The sequence below is a fragment of the Arachis hypogaea genome, chromosome 11 (genome assembly GCF_003086295.3).
Source record: "Arachis hypogaea cultivar Tifrunner chromosome 11, arahy.Tifrunner.gnm2.J5K5, whole genome shotgun sequence".
In the NCBI taxonomy this organism is placed as follows: domain Eukaryota; kingdom Viridiplantae; phylum Streptophyta; class Magnoliopsida; order Fabales; family Fabaceae; genus Arachis; species Arachis hypogaea.
This window is the reverse complement of record NC_092046.1, coordinates 110,410,091-110,428,130: the sequence shown is the minus strand read 5'-3', so window position 1 is coordinate 110,428,130 and position 18,040 is coordinate 110,410,091. Positions and strand designations below refer to the sequence as shown.

Here is an 18,040-nt window from a genome sequence, read left to right as displayed (position 1 = left end):
ATCACCTCTGGTCTTATTCGCTTCTCGAACTCATTGTCCGGAGGAGGTTCCTGTAAGCATGCAATTCATTGAGAAAAAATAACAACTTTTCGAGTAGCTAGCTATTAAGATATTGATCATACAGCTGCTTTTACAGGAGTGCTATTCTCTCCATCCTTCTTTGTGACTGGGTTAGATTTCTCTCCCTCGCTTTTTTGAGCTGCTTGGGCATCACTCCTTGTATCATTCTTTGCATCGGTACCATCTTTTCCTGTATCATCCTACCAAATCAATGAATACAAGTATGTAACCAATAATCCTGGATTATTCTTTGACCACTAGATGTAAATGAATCTTAGTCTCATTAGTCTTTGTATTATCCTTTCCACTAACTTTGCCTTCCAGGAATAGATTTAGCACCTGACACATGCTGCACGAATCTAATATCAGTGATGAGAAGGAAGAGCTTAAAGAACCATTGATCAGTAATAGCATACTTCTAAAGTGTGACTTAACTTTTAATTCATGTGATACACATATCATTGCAAGAAGTCAGAAGAAGAGATATGTGCTTCGTTTTATAGGGGAACAAAGTGAAACAGAACCAATAAACGAACAAAACTAGCAGTTAGCAGTTGAATAACTTTCTTTTTCCAACTAAGCATAAATCATCACCTTAGTCGCAGCTTCCAGGCTTACAAGGTCTAAGTGGAAGTCAAGCAGTCCAGGCGACCTATCAGCTAGAACCTAGAGCCAAAATAGCAAAATGGAAAGAAGGTAAGTGATCAAATGATATATTCCTTTAGTGCAATTGTTATTATACCTTGCAAAAATAGTGCATTAATGTCATCTTATTGTTAGAAGCACGAGTGATAATCCAATTATGGATCCTGCATAAATTAAATAAATAAATAGTAATCCATAAACTATAAGTTTACATTAGACAAGATCTAACAGAATCAAATTAAATTTTAACTGCTGAAAAATTAAGAAGGGCCTATGATTATCCAAACATAGAAAATTGAGAGAGCTAGAACGATGTCCCAGAGAATGATAAGGACATTAACATTTAAAAGAAAAAAGTACATACCCCTAGCTATTCTCTGATTTAATGTATTACCCAAAAAAAGAATTTTCTTCATGATCTCCTTCAGCTTGACAGACTTTCGGACCTATTCCCAAGAAAAAATGCAAGAGGTCAAAGAAATTCCAATAACACAGTTTGTTAGTTTCATGCACAATGTACCTCTTCACAAGCAGAGTTCACAGCGTTTAAACTCTTCTTAAATTCTGTAACCTACAAAAAGAAGAAAGCATAACTGAATCAAAAGTTCAAATCCACAAAACATATAGAAAACTATAGCAAGCACCACCATACCTGAGACAGAAATTGAATCTTGAAAGAAAATACTCTTAACTTTGACTCTACTCGTGGCACCTTCATCAGCTCTAAAAATTCATACACACACAATCTTCTGGTTTCTACCTGCATTAGCTCTACAAATTCACAGCACACACAAACCACAAATGGTGTTAGATATAATAAACTCTGTTTGAAGAGGCGAAAATTCGCACACTTGAGGCTAATAATATTCTCAAACAAAAAAGAAAACCCTAACGAAGCAAGAAGCAAAAACTCATAAAATTAGAAAGCCCAAAAAATAGAACCCCCAAAACCTTCAAAAATTCACAGAAGAAAAATCCAAACACAGAGAACAAGTGTGATAGAGGGTGAGACAAAGAGAGAGCGAATGAGATAAAAAGTGAGATGATGAGCGACAAAGAGCCTCATAAGATTTCCTATAATCAATTAACCATAAGCTAGTCCTATCATTTGCAATTAACAGAATGATGAAAAATGAACTAGAAACTGAAAGACGTGGGTAATGGAAGATGTTATTACCAGAAAAATGAACTAGAAGAGCAGAGAATTTCAAAGAATAGTGAAGCATCAACTCAAGTGAGAAGCATTACTAACAAAATAAGTGTTTATAGCCTGAAGAGAGAAATATATTACAATTAAGAGAATAGATGAGACTTGGAATCATTGAAGATGTGAAATAATTGAGTATAAGACTTATATACTAGTATGAAACAATGATTACTTATACATCTATGAAGCTACAATGGACCTAACAAGCAAGATGCAAAATCAGAAAGAAAATTCAAATGAAACAAGCAACATAAACTCGAAAAATTAGAAAGACAATACCGTAGTAAAAGAACTTTAACTCCTATCATGTACTATTCGTACAGTAAAATAAATAAGCCTGCTGACCGAATTAAATAAATAAGATACAATCATAATTAGTTTTGTATTTCAAAATTCAAAACAAAACTGAATACAATGCTATAAGGGAACCAGAGATACAGGGGAAATTTTACACATGTATCAGCACACTGCATTAGTGATGACAACATCAGGCACAGAAGCTAGCACCAGTTGGGGTTAAAGTACTGGTCCTGCTTCTCTAGCCTTTCTGCGTTCGTGCCTCATCCTGAAATACTCCCTCTTCCTTGCTCTATAACTGTTGGGATTCTCAGGTTGCACTTCTCGTGGGTAAACACTCACCTGAAGTAGAAGAAATCATAATAATTAAGCTTCAATTTGTACTCTATATAATTTTTCTAAGTAACATAATCAAGGTGTAAAAAGCTTCATTTAACCCTTTTTCCTGTCAGACCCAAATTTCTCAAATTTCACAACTTCATCAATCAAGGAAAAAATGGTATAGTCTTTGCCAAGTCCCACATTCTTTCCTGCATGAAACTAAAAGCATTGTCCAAAACAAAATCAAAACTTTGATCATCCTGTATGGTTTTTTTTTCTTCTTCAAAGTGATGGGATGCTACCCATTTTATATTACTCGTAAATTTCTAAATGCCAAAGACATGGTAATGTCAAATTTTTATATATAATCAAGCTTCAAAGTTTAAGGAAGCATGGTTTTGCAGTGGTAAGCAAGCTATAGCACTACCTATTCACTTTCGCACAAGTTGTCGCCCTCACATCAGGCTTCTCCCTAACCGCAAGAATCTCAAAGACTCTAAGAGCCTCATAGGATTCTTCTAAATTGATATTATCAAAGCATAAGATATTAATCATTGAATAGTACAATTTTCAAATATCTACATATTATGACATTCTTGAATTTCAGAACCCCAAATTAAAAAACCCTAAAATCGGAATCCTAAACTTCCCAAATTTCAGAACAAAATAAAAATCAATACATACCTTCTCGACGATGGTGAGCGCAGAGATGATGATGCGGAGCGTAGAGATGACGATGGTGAGTGCGCGGCAATGGTGACCGCAGAGACAACAAGAGTGAGAGGCAACGGTGAGCGCAGATTCGACAAGGTTGAGCGGCAACGATGAGCGCAGATTCGACGGGGTGACCGGCGATGGTGGGTGCAGAGACGACGAAGGTGCAACGACGAAGGTGAAGAGGATGTGGAGCGGCGGCAGTGGCGAGTGGGGAGCGAAGGTGAAGCGGCAGGGAGTGGAGAAGGGCGAAGGTGAAGAGGGGCGACGGTGAGTGGAAAAGGGCGAAGGTGGCCAAGGGGGGAAGGGGAAAAGGAAGTGGAGGACAGGAGGAGGGTGAAGGTTCTTCTCTGATGTGAAGTGGGTAGTGTATTTCGATGAAAAGGAAGAATAAACAAAAAAAATTACTAAGTGTTTGTTTATATTTGATTCTAGAGATATTAGGCAACATTTGTAAAGTGCACCCAAAACATCACAAATAGGTTACTCTTTAAAAATGCTGTCTTTGATGCAAAAAGTGTAGCCATAGATATTTAGATAAGGCTATGCTTTATAAGTGATTTTTTTAATATCTAAGGCTACACATTTTAAATGAAGCCACAACTGTGTATCCTATTCTCCTATAAAAAGGTAACATGGAGAAAAGCATAGCCTATTCATAGAATAGGTTCAAATGTAACCTAAAAAAAGTGTGGCTGAATGGGTGTTTTTCTTGTAGTGTTAAGAGATGTCCTTCTGATATACTCTCAGAATGGTCTATCCTAGGCATCTTCTATGATGGCTTGTCTAAGATGTCCAAAATATCATTGGACAGCTCTGTAGGTGGATCACTTCACTTGAAAAAAATGCTTGCAAAAGCAAGAGAACTCATTGAGATGGTTTCAAACAACCAATTCATGTATACCTCTGAGAGAAATTCTGTGAACAATGGGGTCCCTGAGAAGAAAGGAGTTCTTGAAATAGACACTCTGAATGCCATATTGGCTTAGAATAAGATCTTGACCCAGCAGGTCAATATGATCTCTCAGCATTTGACTGGAATGCAAGCTGCAACTGGCAGCAATCAAGAAGCTTCTTCTGAAATAGAAGCTTATGATCCTGACCAACCCATGATGGAGAAAGTGAGTTACATGGGAGAACCCTATGGAAACACCTGCAACTCCTCATGGAGGAATCATCCTAACCTATCATGGAAGGATCAACCGAAGCCTCAATAAAGCTTCAACAATAATCAAGGTGGAAGAACCCAGAACAGGTTCAAAAACAGACCATCATTCCCATTTTCTCAGGGGCATATGGAGACCCTTAAGCAGAGCCTTTCTGACTTAGTAACTATAGTCTCCAACCTCTCTAAGACCACTCATAGTTTCATAACTGAAACAAGATTCTGTATTAGAAATTTAGAGGTACAAGTTGGTCAACTGAGCAAGAGAATTCCTGAGACTCCTCCTGACACTCTTCCTAGTAACACTGAAGTGAATTGAAGAGAGAAATTTTGCGTGGTCTAGAAATTTGTAGATAAGTCCTCGTTGCAGGTATAGCTTCTAAACTAACAAAAGTCCTTTCTTACAAACGTTTTGGTTGTCACAAGTAACAAACCCCTTAAAAATTGATAACCGAAGTATTCAAACCTCGGGTCGTCTTCTCAAGGAATTGTAGGGAGGTATGTTCTTATTATTGGTTATGAGTTTTGTAAATTGGGGGTTTTGAAAGTAAGGAACAAGTAAAATAAATAAATAGCTATAAAATAAACTCTTGGCAAGATATGAAAACTGGAATTCCTATCCTAATTATCCTTATCAATGGTGATGATAATTGGGTTTTAATCCCACTTAGTTAACCTTTACTAAAGCAAAGGAAGGTCAAGTGCACTAATTAGTTTGATTCTCAAGTCCTAGCCAATTCCTAAGAAAGGACTAGAGTTATTGGAATCCAATTCAATTAGCAAAAATAACAATTATCAATCATGATGAGTTTGATAACTCAAGAGTCTCCAATTGATCAATTAAAACCAAGGATATAAAAAAGCTAAATAAAAATCATAAACTGAAATACTTCAATTGCATTAATAAGAGAAAATCAATCTAACATAGAAACTTCATAAGCTAATTTGGCAACAAAAGTAATTAAAGGAAAGCCTTAAAACATCTGAAAGCAAAAGAGAAATATAAAGTAAAAGGAATATTGAACCTGATGGATAGTTGAAATCCTAAATAGAAATAATAAGAAATCCTAATCCTAAAACCTAAGAGAGAAGAGAGAACCTCTCTCTAAAAACTACATCTAATTCATGAAAAGTGAATTATTGAAGGCCTCCCTATGAATGGATGCATTCCCCCACTTTATAGCCTCTAATCTGTGTATTCTGGGTCGTCTTCTCAAGGAATTACAGGGAAGTATGTTCTTATTATTGGTTATGAAGATTGTAAATTGGGGATTTTAGAAGTAAGGAGGGAATATGTTATATTACAAGTAAAATAAAATAATAATAATAAAATCTCTTGGCAAGGTATAAGAACTGGAAGTCCTATCCTGGTTATCCTTATCAATTCTGATGAGAATGGATTTTTCTCCCACTTTGTTAACCTCTAACTATGAAGGTAAGTTAAGTGGATGAATTAATTCTGATTCCTCAAGTCCTAGTCTTTCTTTAGAGTTAGTGGAACTCGAATTAATTCTTGAAGAATTCCAATTTTTAATCAACAATGAGTTTGATAACTCAAGCGTCACCAATTAATTAACCAAAGCCAAAAGGGAAAATATCTAAATTAAATTAAAAGCATTTATAAATGAAACAAAGCAAAATTAAATCTGAAAATACCTCAAATTTCATTCACAAAAGAACTTAAATCTGACATGGACATTCATAAATTAAAGTGGAAAAATAAATAAAAGAAACATTGAACCTGGGATTGAGAGTCACTCCTAAAACTAAGAGAAGTCCTAAATCCTAATCCTAAGAGAGAGGAGAGAACCTCTCTCTCTAAAAATTACATCTACTCCTAAAATTGTGAATATGAAAGCCCCCTCATGAATGGATCCATTTCTCCACTTTATAGCCTCTAATCTGTGTTTTCTGGGCCGCAAACTGGGTCGGAAACAGCCCAGAATTCGCTGGTTGCGAATTCAAACACGCTGAATTTTCGTCATTGCGACGCGGCCGCATGGGTCACGCGGTCGCGTCACCTAGCGTCAGGGCAACTATGACATATTATATATCAAATCGAAGCCCCGGACGTTAGCTTTCGAACGCAACTAGAACCGCATCGTTTGGACCTCTGTAGCTAAAGTTATAGCCGTTTGAGTGTGAAGAGGTCAGGCTGGACAGCTTAGCGGTTTCTCCAACTTCTTGTATTCCTTCCACTTTTGCATGCTTCCTTTCTATCCTCTGAGCCATTCTTGCCCTGTAATCTCTGAAATCACTTAACACACATATCAAGGAATCTAATGGTGATAAGAGAGGATTAATATTAGCAATATAAAGGCCAAAGAAGCATGTTTTCAATCATAGCACATAATTAAGAAGACAAATGTAAAACCATGCAAATAGTATGAATAAGTGGGCAAAGAGTTGATAAAATCCACTCAATTAAGCACAAGATAAACCATGAAATAGTGGTTTATCAGGCCTCCCCAGGATGATGGGAGTGTTAGGGTCTTCCTCCATATCCAGGATGACAAAATCGGCTGGGAGAAGTAATTTTCCCATTTTTACCAGCACATTCTCTACAACTCCAAGTGCTTGCTGAATGGACTTGTCAGGCATTTGAAGAAGTATTCGTGTAGATTTTAGCTCGAGAATTTGGAGTTTCTTCATTAGAGACAAAGGCATCAAGTTTATTCTTGCACCAAGATCATAGAATGACTTCTCAATTGTTATGTTTCCTATGGTGCAAGGTATATAAAAACTCCCAGGATCATATTTCTTCTCTGGCAACTCTCTTTGGAGAATAATACTACATTCCATTGTCATCTCAACAATTTGTCCTTCTTTTAGGGACTTTTTCTTTGTCAGCACTTCCTTCATAAATTTGGCATACACTGGCATCTGTTCAAGTGCTTCTAAGAAAGGAATATTGATGCTAAGTGTCTTGAATATGTCTAGGAACTTTGAGTATTGCTTATCCTCGTTTTCTTTTTTGAACCTCTAAGGGTATGGAAGTTTGGGGACATATGGCTTCACCCCTTCCTTCTTCTTTTGTAGCTGTGGCTCAAAGATGTTCTTGTCTCTCTTTGAGCTTTTTGCATTCTTGGTCTTTCTATCCTTTTCTCTTCTCTCTTCTGTCTCATCTGGTGGAACTTCTCTGTTGTGTTCTTCCTGATTGATGGCTTCTTTCTCCCCGGTTTTCTCACTTCCCACTATGATTGCTTTGCACTCCTCCCACTTTGTAGCTTTTTCTTTGTCCCTTGGGTGGTCTTGAGTGGCACTAGGGGATGCATTTGATTGCTTCTCACCCATCTCTACAATTCGTTTAGCCATTTGTTCCATATGCCTCTCAAGATTTCTGATTGAAGCTTCTTGGTTTTTTATTGAAGCTTCTTGGTTTTTACTTGTTATGGCTTGATCTTTCTGTGCTGCTTCCTGATCTTGTCTTGCCATCTCTTGATTTTTCATGAGTTTCTCCATCATTATCTCTAGACAAGAGATTCTTTGGGAGTCTGAATTTGGTTGTGGTTGTGTAAAATGAGATGGTTGTTGCTGGAAGTTGTTTGAACTATTTGCGGGGTTATTTTGTGGGTGAAATATGGATGTGAAAGGTTGATGATGGTTGTTTTGGTTAGTGACTGAGTTATTGGGTGGATAATAGCTGGAATTGGGATAGTTGCTTTGGGGTTTTCTGTATGGGTTGTGGTTAGTGTTTTGCTGGTCGTGGTTTGTGTAAGTTGTGTTTTTTGAGTTGTTTTGGTTTGAATTTTTCTACCACGTTTGCTGGCTGTGGTTGTGGTTATCTCCCCATCCGAGATTTGGATGGTTCTTCTAGGATGGATTGTAGGTGTCACCATAAACTTTATTTTGGCCTGAGCCTTTGTTGTGCACATATTGAGGTTGTTCCTGCTGTTGATCTTCTTGGTTTTCTTCATTTTGCCCCCATATGGTTGATGGTTGGCTTGTATTCACTGCTGCAACTTGCAAGCTATCAATCCTTTTAGCCATCTGCTCAAATTGTTGTTGAATTTGCTGCTGCATTATCTTGTTTTAAGCTAGGATTGTGTCCACTCCTTCCAATTCTAGCACTCCTTTCCTTTGTAATGGTTGGCATTGTCTTTGATGAGCAAAGAAGTATTGATTGTTTGCCACCATATCAATGAGGTTTTGAGCCTCCTCTGCTGTCTTCATCAGTTGCAAAGAGCCTCCTGCTTAATGATCTAGTGCTTCCTGAGCCTTCAGAGTCAACCCTTCATAGAAATTTTGAAGGACGTCCCATTCATTAAACATTTCAGGGGAACATTTTCTAATCAGGGCCTTGTACCTCTCCCATGCCTCATAGAGAGATTCTGCATCCATCTGTGTGAAGGTTTGCACCTCAGTCTTGAGCCTGATAATCCTTTGAGGTGGGTAGAACTTGGCCAAGAATTTATTCACTAGATCCTCCCAGCTAGTGATGCTTCCTTGTGGAGAGGTTTCAAGCCATTGAGCAGCATTGTCCCTCAATAAAAATGGGAATAGTAGTAATTTATATGTTTCTGAATGCACACCATTGGACTTCACTGTGTCACAGATCCTCAAGAAAGTAGATAAATGCTGATTTGGATCTTCTAGAGAGCTTCCTCCATAGGAGCAGTTGTTTTGTACCAAAGTGATGAGTTGTGGCCTCAATTCAAAGTTGTTTGCATTGACATTTGGGGTAAGGATCCTACTCCCACAATGTCTTGGATTAGCAAACGTATATGAAGCCAAAACTCTCCTCTAGGGTTGACCATTGTAGTTGGCCACTCCCACTGGTGGATTTGTTAGATTTTCCTCCATTTTTTGGTTCTCTTCTCAACCTCCAAAGTGTTTCAGGATCAAAAGGTGTGGATTCATCGCTTCTTCCACCTGACATAAACACAGAACCAGGAACTAGAATTAAACACTCTATTGCTAGAGTGAAGTTAGTATTAGCTTAAGCAAAAATTCAAACAGTTAGTATGCATAGTAAAAAGAAAAAGAAAAAGTGTTTAATCTAGACCACCACGTTACTTAATCATTGTTAATCTAGATCAATTCCCAGCAACGGAGCCAAAAACTTGATGGGTTGGAACCGGAATTCCAACACCTAAACTCACTGGCAAGTGTACCAGGTCACATTAAGTAGTAATTACTCATATGAGTGAGGTCGATCCCACAGAGATTGAAGGATTGAGCAATTTTAGCTAGGTGGTTGATTTAGTTAAGCAAACAGTTGATGATTTGATTGAATTGTAACCAATAGAAGCTAAATTACATGAAACTAAAAGAGAGAGAGGGAATTGACAGTAAATTAAAAAGCAGAAGAAGTAAAATAGCTGAATCTTAAATTGCAAGAAATGTAAATGACTGAAACTTAAATTGCAAGAAATGTAAACAGCTGAAGTTTAGAGTGCAAGAAATATAAATTGTTTGAATAATAAAGGGGTGTGGGATGCTGGGATTCAGAATTTAACAACAAAAAGCAAAGAAGATGAAATAAGTGCAGTAGATCTAAATAGAATTGGAAAAGTTGCAGTGAAGAACCAAACAGAAAGTAGATTCAACTTAATTGTAAGAGCTAGGAAAGAAATTCAAGATCTCAGAGGCTCAATGAGACTAGAAAACAAGTCTAGATCTCAATTTCTTTCTTGATCCAACAGAGAACAATTTGTAGAAAAAAAGAAAATGAAAACAGTAAAAGAAATTCAGATCCACTTCTTGGAACACTTGAGAAGAGAGGTAAAAGATGATTCTCAAACTTAGAATCAATGAAGCTCTTCAATCTCAATTCAAATTCTAAGAGTAGATAGCAAATGTAGCAGAAGAAATGAAAACGAAGACAGTGAGCTAGATCCAATTCACAATTTCTTAGAATTATACAGAAGAGAACAAAGATGAATTGCAGATCAAGGATTGAAACAGAATTCCTTCAATCTCTATCCACAATTCAAAAACAGAAAGCCAGAAATGCAAAAGTGAGAACAAGGAGGAGAGAACTCAGCTCTCAATCCCAATTCCCCAATTCAAAGCACAAAATCAAAATGAAAAAACAAAAGGTAAGCAAAAGGTCCTCTCTAGATCAAACTAAGTCCTATTTATACACTTTCTATTTTTGATCTTCAGGATTTGGAGTGGGCTTTTCATTTGGTGAAGAATTGGATCCAAAGTGGCAATTGAATTAAAATTGGATCCATGGTGCACCTCCAGGGGAGCGTTCAATTAACTAAACTAACTGAGCGCTCATTTTGCTTGATCCTTGGCTCATTTTGGTTCGTGCCTTGCTCCAGGTTAGCGTTCAGTTACTTAAGGTAACTGAGCACCCATGCTTGTGTCAAGGCTATTTTGTCTCGTGCCAAACTCCCTTGTGTAGCGCTCATAGCATTAAGTTAACTTTGTTAACTTAGTGCCCCCTTGCTTGCATGGGTTTCTAACTTCGATCCTTGCTGAGAGAAATTGTGGAGCCAATTTTCCCTTATGCCTAGCAATACAAGGTAGTGCTCAGTTAAGTAAGGTAACTGAGCACCCTTGCCCTACTTAGGTAGTGCCTTTTGCTTGTGAAGAAGCTCCAAGTTCGACTCTTGGTGGATGCAATTCGGTGCCCAATTTCTTGCATGTGAAATAGCGCTCCTTCCTTGCAAGAGAGGAGCTCCCTTGTTCGAGTCCTAATGGATGCACTTTGGTGCCAATTTCCTTGGCAAAGTGGAGTAGCGCTTCCCTTGGTTCCATCAGGTGCTTGGTTCGAAACTTGGCTCCCCCATTTTGGTACAATACACTTCGATTTTCTTTCATGGGGAGCCCGATAAAGTTAACTTTGTTAACTGAGCGCCCATGCTTTCTTTGTTTCTTGTAGTGCTCAGTTAAGTAAGATAACTTAATGCCATGCTTCCTTTGGTCATTTGGTACTTCCACTGGCCTTGCTTGGTTTGGTGCTAGGCTAGCGCTCAGTTAAGTGGGTTCACTAAGCACTATACCCCTTGCCTCCTTGGTTGATGCACCACGCTTTTGTTTCCTTAGGTCACGCTTTTCCAAAGCATGGCCTAAGGTCCAAAGCGTGCTTTAACTTCAAAAGCATGCCAAAAATTCCTTCTTCAACCATTTCTTCACCTACAAGTAATCAAAACAACCGATCAAAGCATCACCAAATTCACAAGGTTCATAAATCATTCAAAAACCAACTAATTCTATCTTAAACCCATGCAAAACCACTCCAAATTACTTACTTCTAATGCAAGAAAGTGCATAAAACCTAATGAAACAAGTGAAAAATGCTTGAAAAGCTAGAATAAGATGACTTGTCATCATGTGCGTGTCAATTGCAACCTTGGCACTTCACACGTACGCGTCAAGGACGTGCACGCGTGGATAGGGAAATCGACGTAAATGGGTGTTCGAACAGAGAGTTGTGATGGTCTAGGGCTAGAACTGTGCTAGAGGCACCAATTTAGCCACGCGTATGCGTCCCTGACGTGTACGTGTCGGTTTCACTATGTGACTATCCACGTGTGCGCGTGCTTGACGCGCACACGTCATATGTAATTTTGGCCCCCAGCCCAGACTGAACAGAGAGTTGTGTGTGCGCAGGGCTGGTCTTGCGTGATTGGCACAACTACTGTCACGTGTACGCGTCCCAGACGCGTACGCGTCGCTTTAAACTTGTGCGACCCACGCGTACGCGTGCCGTACGCGTACGCGTTGCATGCGTCGCATGGTTAAACCAGTACGCCGCCCATAATTCACTTATTCCCTCCCCCAATCCTAATTCTCTTTCCATCCTAATTCTTCCTTCTTTCTTCTTCCTTCTTCCTTCCTTACTCCTTCTTACTATCTACTACTTTCTTCTTCCCTTTTTCATCTTCTCCCTCAGGTTTCTTTTCTTCCTCTCCTCTACTCTTTCATTCTTCTTTCATTATTGCATATTAATAATTTATCTTTCTTCTCAATTTTTATTAGCTTAGTTATTTGTGGTTTATTTTGCATTATTTTTCCATGCATTTATTTATGTTGGTGTTGGAGCTTTATTTGGGTAGTACCTCATTATAATTAAGCTTGTGGATCTTATGAGGAGTAATTTGACAATTGACATTTACATTTGGCTCTCATACATTTGGATTCATTATTTTCATTCATATTTTAACTTGCACGCCAAGTGTTTGTGGAAAAGCTCTTATGGCATTTTGAATCATATTTTCTTTTACTCTTTTACTTGAATGCTTCTTTTTCACAACACTTGCATTCCGCATGTATTGGGATTATCATTCACACTTGTCATCATCTAAGTGCTCTTTAATTTGGTACATTTAATTATTGATGCTTAAATTATGCTTCTGATGCCTATTACTTGCATGCTTTTACCCTCTTGCATCTAATTATTATGAATTGCCTTCTTGCTCTTAATTGATGTCTTACCTACATGTTGTAGCTACCATGTATTTAAGCTTTTATATTTTCTTTGGTATTCATTATCACTTGGAATTTTTCCCCTCCGGTTTTTAGTTATATATATTTAACAGTCTTCCTCTTTCTTTCTTCCTTAGGAATGGGTACCAAGAAAGGAAAAGAGAAGGCCATTGACAAGACACCAGCAAGAAGTAGAACCAAGAGAACACCGGCTAAGGCACCACCATCACTTTAATTCCATTCGATGCCTTGATATGTTTGTTAAGTGATTTCAGGTTTAGAAGGAAAAGATTGGATTGAAGGAATGAAGAAAAAGCATGTAAAAATGGAGAACTGATGAAGAAAAAGCACTCAATCGATCATAACTTGAGCTACAGAGGTCCAAATGAGGCGGTTTTAGTTGTGTTGGAAAGCTAACATCTGGGAATTCAAAATGATATAAAATTTGCCATAGTTGCCTGGCGTCCAGAGATACGTACGCGTGTATCACGCACACACATTGTAGGATCAGCGTGGGTCCATTTTAGCAACTCGTGGCCAATGATTTCTGAAGCATTTTGGGCCAAATCCAACTCATTTCTGATGCTATTGAACCCAAGGATTGAAAGGGAATGAACCAAATAGCCATAGTTTGAGTTTTCATGATGTTTTAGGGTAGAATTCTAGAGAGAGAAGCTCTCTCCTCTCTCAAGATTTAGGATAGAAATTAGGGTAAAGTTAGGTTAATCTCTCTCAAAGTTATCTTTCAATTCATATTTTGATTCCAATTCTCTTTATATTTTAGTGTTCTATTGTCTTAATCTTCTTAGTTTCTCTTGTTAATTTCTTGTTATTACATCTTTGTTCTTCTAGTTTTACTTGTCACTTCTTATTTTGCTCTCTTTTATGTTGATGAACCATTGTTGGATCTTAATTTCTTCTAATGCAATTTTATGTTTCCATGTCTCTTTTATGTTTATCTTCATTGCTATTGTTGAATTCTTGCTTATGATAGTTATGGGTTTCATTAATTCTAGCATTTTGTGATGTTTACTTTTATTGCACTCTAGGTTTTTGATAAAATGTTTACACTATTTTTTGAGTAGCTTTCTTTACTCTTGGCCTAGGCTAAGGGAATTAAGTGACCTTGAGTCATTGGGTCTCATTGAATTGGTGATTTGAGAACCCTTAGTGGTCAATTTGATAACCATTGACTCTAGCCTACCACTAAGTTAATTAGTAGCTAGGTTAGGACTTATGGATTGATGTTGATCAAGCCATTTGACGTACTTCAAGCCTAGGAGTAGATATTACGTACTTAAGGCCTTTGGAAGTAGACTTAATGAGCTTGGTTCCTCATAATTATTAATACACGGTTTGTAGACAAGGATGGTGATCTCAATTACCTATGTCTAGCCAAGAGTTTTTTTATTTTATTTTATTAGTTATTGTTATTTTACTTTCTTGCCATTTATTTTCTTGCTAATTACCAAATCAAACCTCCTTGCATCTTCGTAGCCAATAATTGATCACTTCATTGCAATTCCTTGTGAGACGACCCGAGGTTTAAATACTTTGGTTAATTTTTATTGGGGTTTGTACTTGTGACAACCAATATTTTTGCATGTGAGGATTCTTTGTCGGTTTAGAACTATACTTGCAACGAGATTTCATTTGTGAAATTTTAAATCATACAAAAAATTCGAGCATCACTAGACCATGCACTTCTCACTATATCAATTCATTCATAAACTCCACGTTTAACTTAAGACACACCAAATCTTACAATTTCCACCACAATCATTATTTACCAATTTTTCATCATCAATACTCATCAATAACAATAATAATCATACACTTTTATCATCAATTATTATTCATTATTATATCATCATTAATATTTGCCAACCCCAATAACCAACAACAAAGTCCTCAACAATCTTCATCAATCAACAATAATTATCAACAATCAATTCAATCCTATCATAAAGTCCATGGTGCACAAATTTCCACACTTCGTACAACTGAACCAGCAAGTGCACTAGGTCATCCAAGTAATGCCTGAGCGAGTCAGGGTCGATCCCGCAAGGATTATGGCTTAAAGCAAGCTATGGTTATCTTATAGATCTTAGTCAGGCGAATAGAAGAGTTGTTGGATTTGAGTGCATAAAAGTGTATAAAATACTTTGTGAATTCGAATGTAAGCAGTAATAAGAAGATGGTTAAGGCTTGGAGATACTTTGTCCTTCTGGATTAATTCTGGTCTTACTGTCTTCTTCAATTGTGAATGATTTATTCTATGGCAAGCTCTATGTGATTGACGTTGGTTTGAGCAGCCGCCAATACTCCTCTAGATCTGAACCCCAGGGTTAGTGTGGATCCATTCTGATTGAGGGTGAAGCTCCTGCAGTCCATTCTCCTTAATGATCCTACTCAAAACGCCACGGACAAGGTCGAATCTTCCAGATCAGAGAATGCTGCGCCTATGGGTTCTAGCCTCTACCACAGAGACCCTAATCTCCCCATACCTCGGTTGAACTGGTGTCTCGAGAAGTCCCTAACGAAGTCGTGGATTAGCCGTCCAAGTGATGTATAATTAAGCTGGTGGTTCGATGCTTTCCAGTCACGTATTCACACGAACCCAAGAAGAACACAGGTGGTTGTCAGGCATGTGGTCTTAGTATGAAGAACGAAGATGATTGTCACGGGTCATTCCATTCATCAAGTTGAAGAACAAAGATACATCTTAGAATTGAATCAAACACGGATTTAAGAGAAATAGTAATACTTTTATTAATTCATAGAACTCAATAGGGCTCCTCCCCTCAACCTAGGAGGTTTAGAAATTCATACTGATAGAAAAGACAATGATAAATGAAAATATGGCATAAAGTCCATGAGGATTATGTAAAATATCCCTTAAATACTAAACTAATGACTAAGGATTACATAAGAAAGGATAAAACAGTCTTTTTAGTGCTAAAATCCACTTCTAGGGCCCACTTGGTGAGTGTTTGGGCTAAGCTTTGATGAGATCCAAGTGCTATGAGACCTTTAGGGTATTGAACGCTGGATAAGGGATCCTCTCTGGGCGTTTGGCCGCTAGTCTCCTCCTTTGGGCGTTGGACACCTGGAGTAGGGCAGGAGGTTGGTGTTGGGCGCCAGTTTTGGGCCTTCTAATCTAAAGCAAAGTATGGACTATTAAACATTGCTGGAAAGCTCTAGAAGTCAGCTTTTCATAGCCATTGCGAATGCTCCATTTAAACTTCTGTAGCTCCAGAAACGCTCTTCCGAGTGCAAGGAGGTCAAATCCGGATAGCATCTGCAGTGCTTTCTCTGTCTCTGAATCATACTTTTGCTCCAGCTCCGCAATTTCAGCCAGAAATTACATGAAATTGCACAAAAACACACAAACTCAAAGTAGAATCCAAAAATGTAAATTTTACACTAAAACCTATGAAAACTTAATAAAAATTAAACAAGACATGATAAAAACTATGTGAAAATGATGCCAAAAAGCGTATAAAATATTCGCTCATCAGTCCACTAGCCTAAGTTTCACGAAATATTATATATTAACTAACTGAAATCAAAATCATACCTTGGCCGATTCCTACATAAGCATAAATTCCTCAAACAAGCTCAACAATGCCTTGCTACCAAAGATCAACTCCAAGTGCACCACTTCTTCAATTTAACTCCAACTCAACAATAATTCAAGCTATAACCATACAAATTACCAAAAATTAATCATAAGGTTTAAAAAATTGACAACTCATAAGGGTTAAGAGCTTTCTTACCTTACCCACTGTGGATTGGGATAAAAACCCAACAATTTTCCAATGTTGGATACCACCTAAAGAATCAAAAACATAAAATCTACTAAAAGATAATACCCAAAAATGCAAAACTATTAGGGCAGAAAACTGGAGCATAGATTTTGAGTTCTTACCACTTTATTTATCTAGAATGATATGCTCAGCAAGAGCTTTGCATGGCTTCAAACGGTACTCAAATCAGAGCTTCATAGCTCAAGTTATGATCGAAACAAGATTGGGGTGAATAGTGAAACCCTTCACCCTCGTCTTCTCCTCTCACCGTCCCTCTCTCTCAATTACTGAATGAATGAGGATGAAATGCCTCATAAGTGGGTATATATATGTTGGGCTTGGACCGAATTTGAGCCCAATCCAATCCGTTAGCGTTTTTGATTCGTTTGGCCTAATTTCGGGCCAAAACCTTTAAAATTAGTATTCGGTTTTCAATTCTAAATTACTTTTATCTTTCTAATTTATATAATTCAATTTTTAAATTTATTCACTCATAATTTAATTTGTTTTCTCACTCACAGTGCCGGTCCAATTAGAGCCAGTACGCGCTTTTACATGATAAATCATATTTTTATGCTAAATTTTATTTTCTTCATTAAATTTTATATTTTAATATTTCTTATCACTTTCAACCTATTCCGGACAATTATATTATATTTTTATTATTATTTTAATGAATTCCGATTCTTACATTCTACATATTGTTTCTTAACATAATATTTACATCAATAGCCTAAGCATCATCATGGATATAAAAGCCATATTAGAAATAATTACAAGGATGATGTTTATTATTATTAATTACCTTGAGCTCTTGTAAGGATGAGTGACTAAACCCTCTTTAGGTGGCAGTACATTTTTGTTAAATATATTTATAAAAAGAGTTCTTACATAAATTGAGACACGTTCTTCATCCCACTAATTAAGTCTAGTAATTTAGACCAGTTCTAAAAATGTATAGGAAAATAAGTCAATAAATTGGATGAAGGAAAAGCACGAAAGTAAAACCTGGTTTCATGAAACCCTCAAAAGAAATACTGATCTGATTGTATAGGAAGGAGAAGAGCAAGTAGATATAACCATCATGTAAAAATATTATCCTGGCTCTTCAGCTATTCAACAAAGCAATAATCTGAGAAGTCAAAACAAATAAATACATAAATAAGCAAGATTTCAGCTATATACTTATTCATATTTTAAAAGCGGTACAATTGCATTCATATTTTCAGCTCTTTTACTCTGTGGACAGTGGCTAGTTTCCATAAGTTTGTTCCTGCATTTGGATATCTAGTTTTCTCTTTGTCACAATTTTAGCCTTATCTAACTATTTACATTATGAAAAACAACCTTACCAGTCAAATTAATGTTATTTATTTGTGCTCAAAATGAATGTCACTAAATTTTTGTAGGTTACATAGGTATTTCAATTAATAATAATTA

General features: G+C 37.1%; 1 long non-coding RNA gene across 1 annotated transcript; it reads right to left on the bottom strand.

Moving 5' to 3' along the window:
- Nucleotides 1–1,083: 1,083 nt before the first annotated feature.
- On the bottom strand, nt 1,084–1,441 carry LOC112724004 (uncharacterized). Its single transcript, XR_003163263.3, has 3 exons — nt 1,358–1,441; nt 1,226–1,276; nt 1,084–1,151 (listed from the first exon to the last, which is right to left on the bottom strand). It is a non-coding gene; the product is annotated as an uncharacterized lncRNA (long non-coding RNA).
- Between the last annotated feature and the right edge of the window lie 16,599 nt (nt 1,442–18,040).